Genomic DNA, 16,433 nt, shown 5'->3' with positions numbered 1-16,433 from the left:
ATTGAATATACCTGACTGAATGCCACTTTATTTACTCACTATAATCATCTGTTTTCCAGTCATGGCCTCCACTGGGAAACATGCCTATCACATGATCCCAGTCAGAACACACATCAGGCCTGCGTTCACATCCCCTCTTATTAACTATTAAATCTTTGCAAGTTTCTTCATTCCTTTGAGCCTTGATTCCTCATCATAACATAAGGACACTGGTACTTCATGAGGTTGTGTTTACACCAAGTCTACTCCTATGCCTCTGACATTTTTAAAAACAAGAGCATCTACTACCTGACAGTTCCTGTCCCTGGTGCTCATGACAGAGAAGAACTCTGCTTTCATGGAGCTTCCAGTCATCTGAGGGAAGCTCAGCTGTGAACTCCAAATCTCAAAGTATTTGACATCAGCAGTGAATGAATGCTCTGAAGTAAATAAAAGAAGGTTATATGAAAACAACTGGTATTTAAGGGATGCTAATATCTTTCCTAACCTTCACCCCTATCTGGTTAATATTAAATATAGGGAGAAAACAAAGACTGAATTGAGAATATGCTTCTCATCTGAGGTAAGTGTTGGCAAAAAAGTGAATATTAACAACAACTGCATTTAAAAATATAACTGAATACATGGCTTTAATTTTTAATTTCTGTGCTAAAATTGACCTTAAGTTACTTTATATAAAACATGTGATCTTATAGAAAGAGAATATTTAATGTTCATGTCATGCAAATTATATATAATTGGGTGTTTATCATCTACTTTCACCTTGGTTGTGTTTTCATATTTTTCTTTTTAATCTCCAGAATTTATTTTATTACACTGGGTGGGTTTAATGTGAGACTTGGGAAACGTTTTTAAAGATAATTCAAGCCATTAAATATACTTTTGTGAAAAGATTAGTAGTTCTTAAAAATTATTTTCATGTTTATACTAATTTCACTAGGCAATTTCTCAGAACAAATACTCTTGACAAAATTTCTAAAAGCTTGCCATCTAGAAAATAATAATGCACTCCTTTTAAACTAACTGAATCTACGAATCTTTTGTCTAAGACTACCTAGAAATACAATCTACTGCCAAATACAAAAATAAGCAGTATTCCTTGTGTGGGGCAGGTCTCATGATGACACATGGGAAATCACGATTTTGTACTTGATACAAAGGATGGGTTACAAAGTTACCGAGAAACTAGTTTTGAGACTCCAAAGACCTACTATTTGGCTGTGAAAGATAAATGAACTCATTTACGGTGTTGCAGAATAATGCTGGAGGGCCAGGGGAAAAAAAATTTATTCTTTTTTCAAGTCCTTTATCACTTAGCCAGTCTAATTATTTGTACTGGTTTGAGTTTCATTACTTGTACTAGGCCCTGCAAAACATTCTTAAAGTGACTAAGTAGGAATTATTGGAGTTAATACTTCAAAGAATCAATCTGAAGAGACTCTAGCTGGGGACAAGATAGCCAGTTAGAAAGGATTGCAAAGGTCACTCCTTTGCTCATTACCTTTCATCTGAGTCAGAATGGAACCCTGATTTTCTTTCTCAGATGACAATCTAACTTTTTTTAGGCTTTATTAATTTATTTGAAAATCAGTGTTACATAGAGGGAGAGAGGGAAGGAGGAAAAGAGAGAGAGGGAGGATCTTCCATCCCCCAGGTTCAGTCCCTAGATGGGAGCAATGGCTGGGGCTGGACCAGGCAAAAGCCAGCAGGCCCAAGATTCTTCGGGTCTCTCACATGGTTGCAGGGACCCAACCACTTGGGCCATCTTCTGCTGCTTTTCTCAGGCCATTAGCAGGGAGAGGAATTGGAAGTGGAGCAGCTGAGACATGAACTGGCACCCATATGCCAGCATTGCAGGCTGCAGCTTAACCTTCTGTGCCACGACACTGGCCTGACAATCTAATTGTAACTCTAGGAGAGGAGAAAAGACCAAGCTAGTCCTCAGAATCCACAAATGAGTATCTTCCACTCTGCATTTCTTCCAAGATTCAGTTCAACTTGAGTTGCAGTTATGTTTTTAATATAATTACCAGGCAAAAAAGATAATTACATCCTTTATTATTATAAGTGAAAGACATCATTTTCTTGTTCTACTTTCAGGGTTTCCTATGAGAGATAGAGAAAAGGACACACACACACACATACACACACACACACAGAGAGAGAGAGAGAGAGAGAGAGAGAGAGAGAGCTCTCATCTACTGGTTTACTCCCCCAAGGACCCCTGGTGGCTGTGAAGCAAAGACTGAGAGCCTGAAACTCAATCCAGGTCTTCCACGTGGACAGTAGGAATCCAACTATTTGAGCCATCATTGGTGTCTCCCAGGGTCCTTTCAGTAGCAAGCTAGAGTCAGGAGCCAGAGCTGCAAATTTAACCCAAGTATGAGATACAGGCTTCCTAACCGGCATCTTAACTGTTTGGCCAAATGCCTGCACTAAGTTATTTTAAATAAATGCAATTCATGTAAATTTTTTTCTGGCAACTCAAAATAAGAGGTTTTCAAAGTACTATTATAATAGTGCCTGCATCCAAACTGCTACCTCTAAAACAAGTAGTTTAGTGTTGTTGGACATAATTTACTGCAGAAACAATTATTTCTGTTTCCCTGCACAGGAATCACAAATGTTTCACAGAGTAGATGAGGTAGTAGAAATAGCTGTTGTCTAGTTTTCTTCCCAAAATTTACTGTTATCCTCAGCAAGGGAAATCTAAATTTGGAATCCTCAGTTTCATGTCTGTAAAATAACAATAGTTTGTTCCTACTGTTATTTGGAAGGAGAATCAAATTCGGAAATGTCTACATGTTGCTTCTCAAACTACAATGAAGGCTACAGTTTATATTTTATTATTATCATGGCACTAGCAGGAAAAATGCAAACAGCATGCAAGGGTTCATAAGGCATTGTAATAGTTAATCTCATTTTTAGTGCTTACTTAGGCAGCATTTGTATTTGCATAGGCAAATGATATTCTGAGACCTTGAACTTGGTGCTGCATATCTCAATTCTGATCTAAACAAATCTATGAAAATTACTACTGAGATTCCAAATGTAGACATTTGGACCAGTTTAGACCCAAATTACTCTATCAGGCTTGAAATATATATCTGGCCAGTACCCTGCCCAAAAAAACTTCAGGAAAATTTCTTTGTAGTAGTAATGATGCGAGTGATCTTCCATCCACAATGCTATGAACTCAGAGACCAACAAGTATTAATAATTTCTTCTGAATTACTCCTACTATTCATGTCTTATGTTAAACCTTTCTGGCAGGATAGCCTTTGAAACACAAAACTATCTTGGTCTATCCAAGTCTGTTTAGGGATTTCAGGTCTGTAGCAAATTGGAGACCCTTGAAGAATCTTTGGTGGAATGGGCCAAAACTCAGCAGAGCTAACTGAGGCAATGATATCAGAAAAAGTAGCTTAATACACAATCAAACAATGTGATGGTGAGTTGGACATGTCAACTTGGCTAGGACAGTGAGACAATTCTTTTCGGCAAAACACCAGTCTAAATGTTGCTGCAAAGGGAATTTTTAAAATGAGGAGCATTTAAGTAAGTAGACTTTGGGGTTGGTGCTGTAGTATAGTGGATTAAGCTGCTCCCTGCAGTGCTGGCAACAACATGTGTGCCAGTTTTGATCCAGCTCCTTGCTAGTGCACCTGATAAAGCAGTGGAAGATGGCCCAAGTGCTTGGACACTTGCCATCCAAATGTGAGACCCAGAAGAAGCTCCAGGCTCCAGGTTCTCGGTTCCAAATTGGCATAGCCCCAGATGTTGTAATTATGTGGGGAGTGAACCAGCAGATGGAAGATCTCTCTCTGCTTCTACCTTTCCCTTTCTGAAACTCTGCCTTTCAAATAAATAAATAAGTATTAAAAAATTAAGTAGACTTTGAGCTTACCCTTCATAATATGAATGGGTCTCATCTACTTAGTTGAAGACCTGAAGAAAAAGGATCACATTTCCCAGAGAAGAAGGGATTTAGCCTCAAGAGTACAACATAGAAAACCTGTCTGAATTTCTCAACTTCCAGGCCTGCCTGTAGAGTTTGGGCTCTATACTACATTACTAACTGTTGCCTAAGGTTTTAGCCTGTTGACTTTCCCTAGGATTTTCAGGCTTGCCCCTCTCACAATTGAGTCTTTTCCTTACAGCAAATCAGTTTCCCTCTCCCTTCCCCACTCCCTCCCCTCTCCCTCCCCTCTCTCCTCCCTTTCCCTCTTCCTCTCCCTCTCTTATTCTCTACTGGTTTTGTCTGTCTGAAGAATTCTTATGCTAGCTTGTTGTATTTGTTAGAATAAATAGGGTTTTTCTTTACTTATTTTTGCAACACAATTAAATAGAGACATGAACAACAGTTTCAATTATGAATTTACCCATGGAGTACTCTTCAAACTTCATCTACTTCTAGTTTTCCAATATTTACATCTCCTGGCAGCCCAACTCAGTGTCTAACTTATAGCAGCAGGATTCTATGTTCAAAAGGCCAAGTTTCTAAATAACAGTTGTGGGTTTTTTCCCCTGCCAAATTCTAGGCTTATCTCAAAGATGATACCTTGTGATCTTAAATTGTGGTCATTACAGATCCCCCTAAAATTTGTTTGTGTGCTTTGGAATGAAACTTGCCATCTATAAAGACATAATAAAGCCATAATTTACATTCATTGTGGGAGGCCCCAGACAACATTTTTCAAGAAAATGAGAACATGGGAAGGAACTAACATGTAGCACAAAGTTGTTTGAAAAGACTAAGAGAAATGATGGCTGGGGATGGATCTGTATGTTTGCACACAAACAAATCAGGAACAATTATCTAGCCATAAATGTACCAAGACCTTTGGATTCAGAAATTGTGATATAATGAGAGACAGAGTAAGGCATTAAGCATTCATATCAATATTTTCAGGTTCACAAAAAAATAACAAAATTTTCCAAAGTTGAACTGCTTGCACAGGGTTATAGGAGTGGCCAGAGCAAGGTCCCCTAATTCACCTCCATTTCCCACTACTGGAGCCTGGCTCTAGGATGTACCACAGAAGACCATCCAACAACTGATGAAAAGTCAAGACTCCTTCTATCCTCAATTCCTAGAATCTAAAAATAATAGATTTTGTTATTTATTTTAAAATATTGGGGGGGGGGGAGAATTTGAAAAACAGGGAGTCAGAGAGGTGGGGGAGAAAGAGATTACTTAATTTAAGAAATTTTAAGATGGGGCCAGTGCTGTTGTGCACTGGGTTAACACCCTGGCCTGAAGCGTGGGCATCCCATATGGGTGCTGGTTGTAGTCTGGCTGCTCCTCTTTCGATCCAACTCTATGCTGTAGCTTGGGAAAGCAGTGAAAAATGGCCCAAGTCATTGGGCCCCTGCACCCATGTGGGAGACCTGGAGGAAGCTCCTGGCTCCTGGCTTCGGATCGGTGCAGCTCCAGCTGTTGCGGCCATCTGGGGAGTGAACCAGCAGGTGGAAGACCTCTCTGTCTCTACCTCTCTCTGTAACTCTATCTTTCAAATAAATAAAATAAATCTTTATAAAAAGAAATTTTAAGATTACAAAAAGTGTCTTAAAATAATTTTTTAAATTCAAAAATAAAGGCTATAGATGTTCAAAAGAGGGAAGGTAATAGGGCTGAAAAAAATCAAGCCATATTTAATTGAGAGGCTGATTCTCTGTAGATAAGATTTGATGGGCAAAACTAAGAGGGGGGCTGGCACAAGCAGAAGATCTGAAGCAGGAATAACTGGAGTGTATTTGGGGAAACTGGCTAGAGTAGAATGAAGGGCCTGGCTTCTGAGGAGTTGAAATACATTTGGATGGACTGAGAAGCATTATAGTAGGCAAAACATATGCAGGTTATAATCATTCCTGGCCACATACAGTTTAGAAATGTCCTTGACACATTGGGTGTTTATAATCAAATATAAAGGAGAAAGTTTTACTTGAACGAGAGCGAGAAAGAACAGTTTCTTTTTAAAAAATATTATATTTTGAATTTACTTATTTGAAGAGGGAGGAAGAGAGTTAAGAGATACAAGGAGAGGGAGAAGGAGAGGGAGAAGGGATGGAGAGAGAGACACAGAGAGACAGAGACAGAGAAAAAGAGAGAGAGAGAGCTCTCACTGATTGACTCTCCAGTGCCAGCAATGGCCACCTAAATGGCTAGGTTACAATGCCTTCTCTTCCCCTTTTCTTTTTCTATCAGAAAAGTCCCTTGTGCTATTTTCTTCTATGGTGCCCTATTTAAACCATATATTATTAATGCAATTACATATTAAGCAATAATCCAACATTGACTTGAACTGTTGAATGCATAATATTATAAAAATCACCTATTAAAAATCCATCACTTATAACCATGATGTCAATGGAATAGAGTAAGGAAAGCAAACAGACATGTTTCCACTGCTACAGGTCACTTTGGTTTATTATCAGTCAAGCAGTGTGTCATTGTTTTAAAGATTGCTGGAGTTTGTTTTCCTTAATTCTGGTGAGACAAACAGAGTGGGAACTGAATTTCAGGAAGAAGTGTGTTAGATTCACAATCCCTGGAAATAGTAGGTGGGCCAAGCACGCTGGAGGCCAGGCAAGGAAGTTCCAGGAATGGCCAGGGGGCAGAGGGAGAGGGGAAACATGGGAGCATTAGTTAGTTTGAGCAACTGCAGCAGACACTGGGGCATGGGACCCATGTCTAGATGGCTGGTAATTGTTCTGGAGATGACTAGGGCAGGGAGATAGTGACCTGAGCGTAAATGCTTAAGGTTACAGATGTGGCTAGGGCCTGGGAACTGGTGGGTTGATTTGCAGATCTGTGATAACTAATAGAGCACCTAATAGCAATCTGTAGAAGTAAAATTGACACTTTGAAAAGCCCTTGACTCCACTGAAAAGGAACATTTTTTTCATACTACTTGTTGAGCTCTTTACTAACATAGAGATAAACATATGCATATAAAGTTAATAGAAAATAGATCTTAGTAAAAAATAAGAGTGGGGATAAGAGAGGGAGGAAGAAGAGGGGTGGGAGTGTGGGTGGGAATAATTACCATGTTCCTAAAGTTGTAATTGTGAAATGTATGAAGTTTGTAACTGTAAAAAAATAAAAAGAAAGATATGTTCCTAAAAGAGTTGCATATTATGCTAGGAACTGGGCAAGCCTAGGGGGGACAGGACCTCCCAGCTCTAAGGCCCCTGGTGGCTCATGCAGCATAATATAGACCATAAGAGACATAATTTACACAGCCCTCTAATGATGCATATGTGAAACTCAGGAGCTCTGACATCCTGGCATAGAATTCTGTTCCACTATGTGCAGCCCAGAAAATCCAAAGATGCTGTAAACAAACAGGAAGGAGGCCCCAAACACTAAAACACTATCTGGGGAACCATTATAAGACAGGGAACAGACTCAGCCTTGAAATCCTGGAAATTGCTCTGTAATATACCAATCTTCATGCTGGATGAAAGTGAACCCTGCCTATTTGAACACATTTCTTTAGATTAGTGGCTTCAGGGGACCAGATACAAGCAGCTGAATACATTAGAAGATAAGGTTAGAGGCAGAAATAGGGGCTTTGGGAGCCTACAAACTAAAAGAATAAAATCAGCGAGAGTTATGGAGACAGCCAGAAAAAAAATCAGGAGATGAATACATTCCAGCGAAAATAAAAACGCTGAAAAATCTACAATGATTTTTAAATAATCTATTCAATGTCCCCAGAGAGGGAAAGGAAGGAATGTTCTCTATTAAAATTTTTAAAAAGTATATGTATAGGGAAAGGATCCAATTAGTAATCCCAGAAAACACCAAGCATTAAGAGCACACATGCAGAGAACTGAAAGGACAGCTCCAGAATGAGGGAAGGGAAAGACAGAAATAATAAACTGGAAAAGGAAACGGAGGGTTTTACCAAGGATTGAGAAAAAAAATGAAAAAGGAATAAAGAAATATGGAGCATTCTTTGAAAATCTTTAACTGATAGGATCTTAATGAAATTTTAGCAGAAGATAACAGAGGAATGTTGAAGCAATATATTTAAAGAAATAATGGCTGAGAAATTGTGGTGTATATAAAGAAAGATAGGAATGAACTAATTTAATTTGTGTGTTGGTTATAACTGTGATCAAAGGATGAAAAATATTTATCTGTACAGTTGTATACATTTCTTGGTATGTATTTTATATTTCAATAAAATGTTAAAAAAGAAAGTTTTATATATATAGTTATTCACACTTGACAGGCTTTCAGAAGAATTTGGAAATTCAACAGAAAAGAAAATTAAATCATTGGCAATTGCAAAATAAAGGGCTGGATCAAGCCAAAGCTAGGAGCCTGAACTCCATTCAGGTCTCACACATGGGTTCAGGGGCCCAAGCACTTGGGCCATTTTCCTCTGCCTTTTCAGACACATTAGCAGAAAGCTGGTTTGGAAGTGGAGCAGCTGGGACTTGAACTGGTGCTCATAGAGAATGATGGAGCTGCATATTAGGGCAACGGTACAAGTCCCAGATACTCTGCTCTGGATCCAAATGGCTTGGGAAAGTAGCAGAAGATGGTCTAAGTGCTTGGGCCTCTGCCACCCATGTGGGAGGCCAGAAGGAATTCTAGGCTTGTGGCTTCAGTCTGGCCCAGCCCAGTTGTTGCAACCATTTGAGAAATGAATCAATGAATGGAAGATCTCTCTCTTTCTCTCTCACTCTGGCCTTCTCTCCCTCTCCTGACCCCCATCACACTGCCTTTCAAATAAATAAAATAAATCTTAAAAAATAGCATAGAGGGTTAAAAGCTGAGAAATAAAAGAATTAGTGTGGTGATGATTCTGCTATGTGTTCTGATTATATGGGACAGACGCTAGTAATAGCCATCAATAATGATGACTGATCCCTTGTCTTAGGACTTTCTAGTTTATTTTATGGCACCTTGTGCAGTCTTCTCTTCCATTGAAGACTTTGACCAATGGGGATTGGCAAATGTGTAGCAAGCAGAGGTTCTGAAAAGTATTTGGCATCTCTTGCTGGTGGAAACTCTTCCTCCTCTAAATATGGAAGGCAAAGCTAACATGTTGAAAACATTAAGCTAGCATAAACTGAAAGACGCATCATATATTCAGGGGCACTCTTAATTGACTGCAGGCCCTTGAGTGATCCAGGTAAGACCAGAAGAACTACCCAGCTGAGCTTTCAGCAAAGCACTAAGCATGAGCAAATGAAATGGTTATCAAATATAGTAAGGGAATAATTTTTATTGCATCAACAAGAAATATATGAAACAAGCTATTACATGCATATGTTAAATATTAATATATATTAAATATGTATATAATATGGTAGTAAAGGAAGAAAGAAGAGTTTTTTTAACTTTTATTTAGTAAATATAAATTTCCAAAGTACAGCTTATGAATTACAATGGCTTTTTCCCCTATAACTTCCCTCCCACCTGCAACCCTTCGAACTCCAGCTCCCTCTCCCATTCCATTCACATCAAGATTCATTTTCAATTATCTTTATATACAGAAGATCAATTTAGTATATATTAAGTAAAGATTTCAACGGTTTGCACCCACATAGAAACACAAAGTGTAAATTACTGTTTCAGTACTAGTTATAGCATTACTTCACATTGGACAACACATTAAGAGATCCTACATGAGAGTAAGTGCACAGTGACTCCTGTTTTTGACTTAACAAATTGACACTCTTATTTATGGTGTCAGTAATCTCCCTAGGCTCTTGTCATAAGTTGCCAAGGCTATGGAAGTCTTTTGAATTGGTGGACATTGATGTTATTTTGACAAGGTCATAGTCAAAGTAGAAGTTCACTCCTCCCTTCAGAGAAAGATACCTCCTCCTTTGATGGCCGGTTCTTTCTACTGGGATCTCACTCGCAGAGATTTTTCATTTAGGTGTGTTGTGTGTGTGTGTGTGTGTGTGTTTTCTTTGCCAGAGCGTCTTGGCTTTCCATGCCTAAAATACTCTCATGGGCTCTTCAGCCAGATCCGAATGCCTTAAGGGCCGATTCTGGGCTAGAGTGCTATTTAGGACATCTGCCATTCTATGAGTCTGCTGTGTATCTCACTTCCCATGTTGGATTGTTCTCTCTCTTTTTTTATTCTATCCATTAGTATTAGCAGACACTAGTCTTGTTTATGTGATCCCTTTGACTCTTAGACCAATCAGTATGATCAATTGTGAACTGAAATTGATTACTTTGACTAGTGAGGTGGCATTGGTACATGCAACCTTGATGGGATTGAATTGGAATCCCCTGTTACGTTTCTAACTCTACCATTTGGGGCAAGTCAGCTTGAGCATGTCCCAAATTGTACATCTCCTCTCTCTCTTATTCCCATTCTTATATTTAACAGAGATCACTTTTCAGTTAAATTTAAACACCTAAGAATAATTGTGTGTTAATTACAGAGTTCAACCAATAGTATTAAGTAGAACAAAAAAAATACTAAAAGGGATAAAGTATTACATTGTACATCAACAGTCAGGACAAGGGCCGATCAAGTCACTGTTTCTCATAGTGTCTATTTCACTTCAACAGGTTTCCTTTTTTGTGCTCAGTTAGTTGTTACCGATCAGGGAGAACATATGATATTTGTTCCTGTATTTTGTGGAAAATGTTTTTGAATATATCTAGGTAACATGAACAAACAGTTCATAGAATAATGGAATAAAAAGATACAAATTTAAAATACAAAATGATTATTATAAAATGAACTACAACTATGAGTCTAAGTTGGTAAAAAATTTTGAGATCCATGCATAATTTCTTCATAATATGTATTTTCTGCCAGCGCCGCGCCTCAACAGGCTAATCCTCCGCCTGCAGCGCCAGCACACCGGGTTCTAGTCCTGGTCGCCCCTCTTCAAGGCCAGTTCTCTGCTGTGGCCCGGGAAGGCAGTGGAGGATGGCCCAAGTCTTTGGGCCCTGCACCCACATGGGAGACCAGGAGAAGCACCTGGCTCCTGGCTTCGGATCAGCGTGGTGCACTGGCTGCAGTGCGCCGGCTATTGGAAGGTGAACCCACGGTAAAGGAAGACCTTTCTCTCTGTCTCTCTCTCTCACTGTCCACTCTGCCTGTCAAAAAAGAAAAAAAAAACATAATATGTATTTTCTTGAACTTGTGATTTCTTGAACACAAGTTCACGGACATGCACAATATGAAAAATTCATGGGTTAAAAAATGTGAGCAAGATAAATTCATATTTTAATTTGATTTTTATATTTTAGGAAAGATCAGATGGATTGAGCTGACATTTTGGAAGGTGCTAACTAACAATAAATGAAATAAAAACACAAAGCAAAATGTTGTCTTAAATTTAAGGTGCCTTGTGTGCATTCTTTTACCAAGAAACTCTTATATCTGGACAGAACCTGAAAATGTAATCCAAATTTTGAAATATCTTGCAAATATTAAAATAAAAACAGTAAGTGTAATATAAAAGGAAGTGAGGAAAAATGAGAGTCACATGTGATTATACAAATTCTAATATTTACTAATTTAGTAAATAGTACACAAGGAATTTGGTGAGCCCATAGCATATGTGGACTTGGAATCATCCCTAGTTGTGCCTTTCTGTAAAACATAATGGCTTGAACAGTCTTGGATTCAAGAAATTTTTCCATTTTTTCTGTTGAAGGAAAAAATGAAAGGTTGTCCTGGTATTAACAGTCTCAAATACTAGACTCACCTCAATTCCTGTTGAAATGAGTTTTCCTGAAGACTTTCCCTGAACAATGCAGTAAATGTCATAAAACCATTTGAAGGCTTTAATGTTATATTTTCTCACATTATCTTCACATTCTGAATCTAAACTCGCCCCTATACATGGATTAGTTATTGGCTATAATGAGTTAAGTGTAAAAAGATTACTAAGCTTCCAGTTTCAGGAAAACTTCCACTGACCCTTTTAATTCTTGTTTTCTTACTAATTTACTTTACAGTCATTCTCTCTTATTTAACCCTTTAAAATAATCCTTACATTTATACATTCTTTTCATTAATATTTTCACAGTGAAGAAACTAAGGTTGACAGAGAATTGAGCAAACATAACCCAGAAGGATAATGAGAGCACAAGGTATTATGTTCTTGGAAGATTGTCTCACATTAAAACAAGACTTTTTTCTCGATGATTCTGGTTCATTTCAAATTGTTTCAAAGAGCACTAGAAATGTGTGGTGCCTCAGGAACAACTGAATGGGAACAGCGAGAGACATCAAACAGACGTTTTGAGCCTCTCATTTGAATTTAATCTACAGCATGTGTATTGTATGCACAAGAAGACTTCAAAAAGCCCATAGAAAATGGAATTAAAATTATGAGTATATTTTGGAGCCAGAAATGTTTGTGCATAAAAAATTTTTATGATGTGAAATATACATTTTTTTTTTGACAAGCAGAATGGACAGTGAGAGAGAGAGACAGAGAGAAAGGTCTTCCTTTGCCGTTGGTTCATCCTCCAATGGCCGCCACAGCCGGCGTGCTGCGGCCAGCACACCGCGCTGATCCGATGGCAGGAGCCAGGTACTTCTCCTGGTCTCCCATGGGGTACAGGGCCCAAGGACTTGGGCCATCCTCCACTGCACTCCCTGGCCACAGCAGAGAGCTGGCCTGGAAGAGGAAAAACCAGGACAGAATCCAGCACCCCGACCGGGACTAGAACCCAGTGTGCCGGCGCCGCAAGGCAGAGGATTAGCCTAGTGAGTCACGGCGCCGGCCGAAATATACATTTTATGACATGAAAAAACTATGCACACATTTTTTAAAAAGTCCACAAATATAAACTCAGATGGCACTGAAATCTCAAATAATGGGTTTCTCTCACTTGCATGGGAGAGCTAAATAAATTTCATGCTTCTATCCTTAACCAACAACTTTTCCTTTCCCATTCAAGAGTCAGAATACCAGATTGACTATACCATAGTGAAAGAAAAATGCCATATTATATGATAGAAATGAGTCTGGACTTTGTAGTTGGACAAACCAGGGTTCAACTCTTGTTCTCATCATTGACAACTGTGTAACATTGAACATTGTTTCCAAACCAAGATTTTCTCATCTAAGCAATCATGGTTTTGATAATGATCAGAAGAGATGGGTGACACTGTCTGAACAGCCCAGGCAAAATGGACACGCATAAGTCCACACACAGGGCCGGCGCCGCGGCTCACTAGGCTAATCCTCCGCCTAGCAGCACCGGCACACTGGGTTCTAGTCCCGGTTGGGGCGCCAGATTCTGTCCCGGTTGCCCCTCTTCCAGGCCAGCTCTCTGCTGTGGCCAGGGAGTGCAGTGGAGGATGGCCCAGGTGCTTGGGCCCTGCACCCCATGGGAGACCAGGAAAAGCACCTGGCTCCTGGCTCCTGCCATCGGATCATCGCGGTGCGCCGGCCGCAACGCGCCGGCCACGGCGGCCATTGGAGGGTGAACCAACAGCAAAAGGAAGACCTTTCTCTCTGTCTCTCTCTCTCACTGTCCACTCTGCCTGTTAAAAAAAATAAATAACGAAATCCAGTCATTTGCAACAAAATGGAGGAATCTGGAACACATCATGCTGAGTGAAATAAGCCAGTCCCAAAGGGACAAATACCATATGTTCTCCCTGATCGGTGACGACTGACTGAACACCAAGAGGGAAACCTGTTGGAGTGAGGTGGACACTATGGGAAATGGTGGCTTGATCAGCATAGCCCTGACTGTTAATGAACAACTAAATACATTATCCCTCTTAGTAGTTTTTTTATCTGTTCTACTTAATATGACTGGTTTAATTCTGTAATTGATGCACAGTTATTCTTAAGTGTTGAAAATTAACTGAAATGTGATCCCTGTTGAACATGGTGGTGGGAATGGGAGAGGGAAGAGATGTATAATTTGGGACATGCTCAGGCTGACTTGCCCCAAGTGGTGGAGTTGGAAGCATACCAGGGGATTCCAATTCAATCCCATTGAGGTGGCATGGACCAATGCCATCTCACTGTTCCAGGTGATCAGTTTCAGTTCACAGTTGGTCATGGTGAAGGGACTGGGAGTCAAAGGGAGCACATAAACAAGTCTAGTAACTGCTAACGCTAACTGATGGAGTAAATAAAGGGGAGAGTGATCCAACATGGGAAGTGAGATACTCAGCAGACTCATAGAATGGCAGATGTCCTAAATAGCACTCTGGCCTCAGAATCAGCCCTAAAGGCATTCGGAGCTGGCTGAAAAGCTCATGAGAGTATTTCAGGCATGGAAAGCCAAGACACTCTGGCAAAAGATCTCTGCGAGTGAGATCCCAGTGGAAAGAACAGGTCATCAAAGAAGGAGGTACCTTTCTCTGAAGGGAGGAGAGAACCTCCACTTTGACTATGACCTTGTCTAAACAAGATAAGAGTCGGAGAACTCAGAGGGCTTCCATAGCCTTGGAAACTCATGACTGGAGCATAGGGAGATTATTGATGCCATAGACAGGAGTGTCAATTGGTAAAGTCAACAACAGGAGTCACTGTGCACTTACTCCTCATGTAGGATCTCTATCCTTAATGTGCTGTACATTGAGATTTAATGCTATAACGAGTACTCAAACAATATATTTCACTTTGTGTTTCTATGGGGGTGCAAACTGTTTAAATCCTTACTTAATGCATACTAATCTGATCCTCTGTAAAAAAAAAAAAAAAAAAAAAAAAGAAATTATCAATTCGCGACTTGACTCTCACTGGGATTAAACATGACAATAGGTCTGCTCTGATTTCATCATCATTTAAAAAAATCATCTATTATTTTTCACTTTATGTTTCTGTGTGAGAGCAAACTGTTGAAATCCATACTTAATGTATACTAAGCTGATCTTCTGTATATTAAGATAATCGAAAATGAATCTTGATGTGAATGGAAGGGGAGAGGGAGTGGGAAAGGGGAGGGTTGTGGGTGGGAGGGACGGTATGGGGGGGAAGCCATTGTAATCCATAAGTCGTACTTTGGAAATTTATATGCATTAAATAAAAGTTTAAAAAAAAATAAAAAATAAAAAATAAATAAATAAATAAATAAGTCCACACACATTGCTCTGCCTCTGCCAATTGTGACTCATTTGTATAACTGCTTGGCTGCTATTTCATCTGTAATCCTGGAATGTGAAAATGGGTCAATGATTCAGAAAATCCTAATGAATCCACAACATGGCAGATAGGATCTCAATTCTTTCCCCAAGCTCACCTAGGAAGCAAGATGAAGTGAGGCAGGAAGTTCCACAAGGAGAGATGGCGACTAGGCATCCTCTTTCCAGCTGTCTCCTTTCTTTCCAAAGGACACGCTGAGAATCTCTGCTTCCCAAGTAGAAGATACTTAAGAAATGAATTTCCCAATTAGTTGTCCATTGGATGTTATCTGAATTTTAGTATGAGAATATATATCTTTATCTCCAAACATCCTATGAAGGTTAATTGAAAGTTATCCTATCAGGGGACAGCGCTGTGGCATAGCAGGTAAAGATGCCATCTGCAGTGCCAGCATCCCATTTGAGTACTGGTTCAAGTCCCAGCTGCTCCACTTTTAGTCCAGTGTTCTGTTATGGTCTAGGAAAGCAGCAGAAGGTGGCCTAGACACTTCAGCCCCTGTACCCGCATGGGAGACCTGCTCAAAGCTCCTGGCTCCTGGCTTCAGATTGGCAAAATTCCAATGATTGAGGCCATCTTGGGACTGAATCAGGGGATGGAAGACCTCTGTCTCTCTTTCTGCCTCTGCCTCTCTGTAACTTTGGCTTTCAAATAAATGAATAAACCTTTAAAAAATCAGAATTTAAACATTCTGCAGATTTTTGGAGAGACAAGTCCTACTGAACCCATGGCATTCTACTCATGGCCTATTACATTGAAACATGATGCACTTAACATCTAAATGTTGGGTTTCCTGAGGTTAACTGTAATCAGTGGATTCATGTGTCAGATCTCATTTTAAAGGCTAAAAAAAAAACCCAAAAAACAAAAAACTGGTGTTCAAATCAAAGTAAGTTTTTTTTAAACTTTTATTTAATGAATATAAATTTCCAAAGTACAGCTTATGGATTACAATGGCTTCCCCCACCCCATAACATCCCTCCCACCTGCAACCCTCCCCTTTCCCACTCCCTCTCCCCTTCCATTCACATCAAGATTCATTTTCGTTTCTCTTTATATACAGAAGACAGACAGGTGCTTATCCTGGTCTCCCATGGGGTGCAGGGCCCAAGGACTTGGACCATCCTCCACTGCACTCCCTGGCCACAGCAGAGAGCTGGCCTGGAAGAGGGGCAACCGGGACAGAATCCGGCGCCCCAACTGGGACTAGAACCCGGTGTGCCAGTGCTGCAAGGCGGAGGATTAGCCTAGTGAGCCGCGGCGCCGGCCCAAAGTAAGTTTTACAATCATCTATATTCATCATTAGTCTCCTGCCACAGAGA

This window comes from Oryctolagus cuniculus, chromosome 8 (assembly GCF_051225735.1).
Source record: "Oryctolagus cuniculus isolate XC-2025 breed Fujian yellow rabbit chromosome 8, ASM5122573v1, whole genome shotgun sequence".
NCBI classification, from domain to species: Eukaryota; Metazoa; Chordata; class Mammalia; order Lagomorpha; family Leporidae; genus Oryctolagus; species Oryctolagus cuniculus.
Note: the sequence above shows the minus strand (reverse complement) of the source record.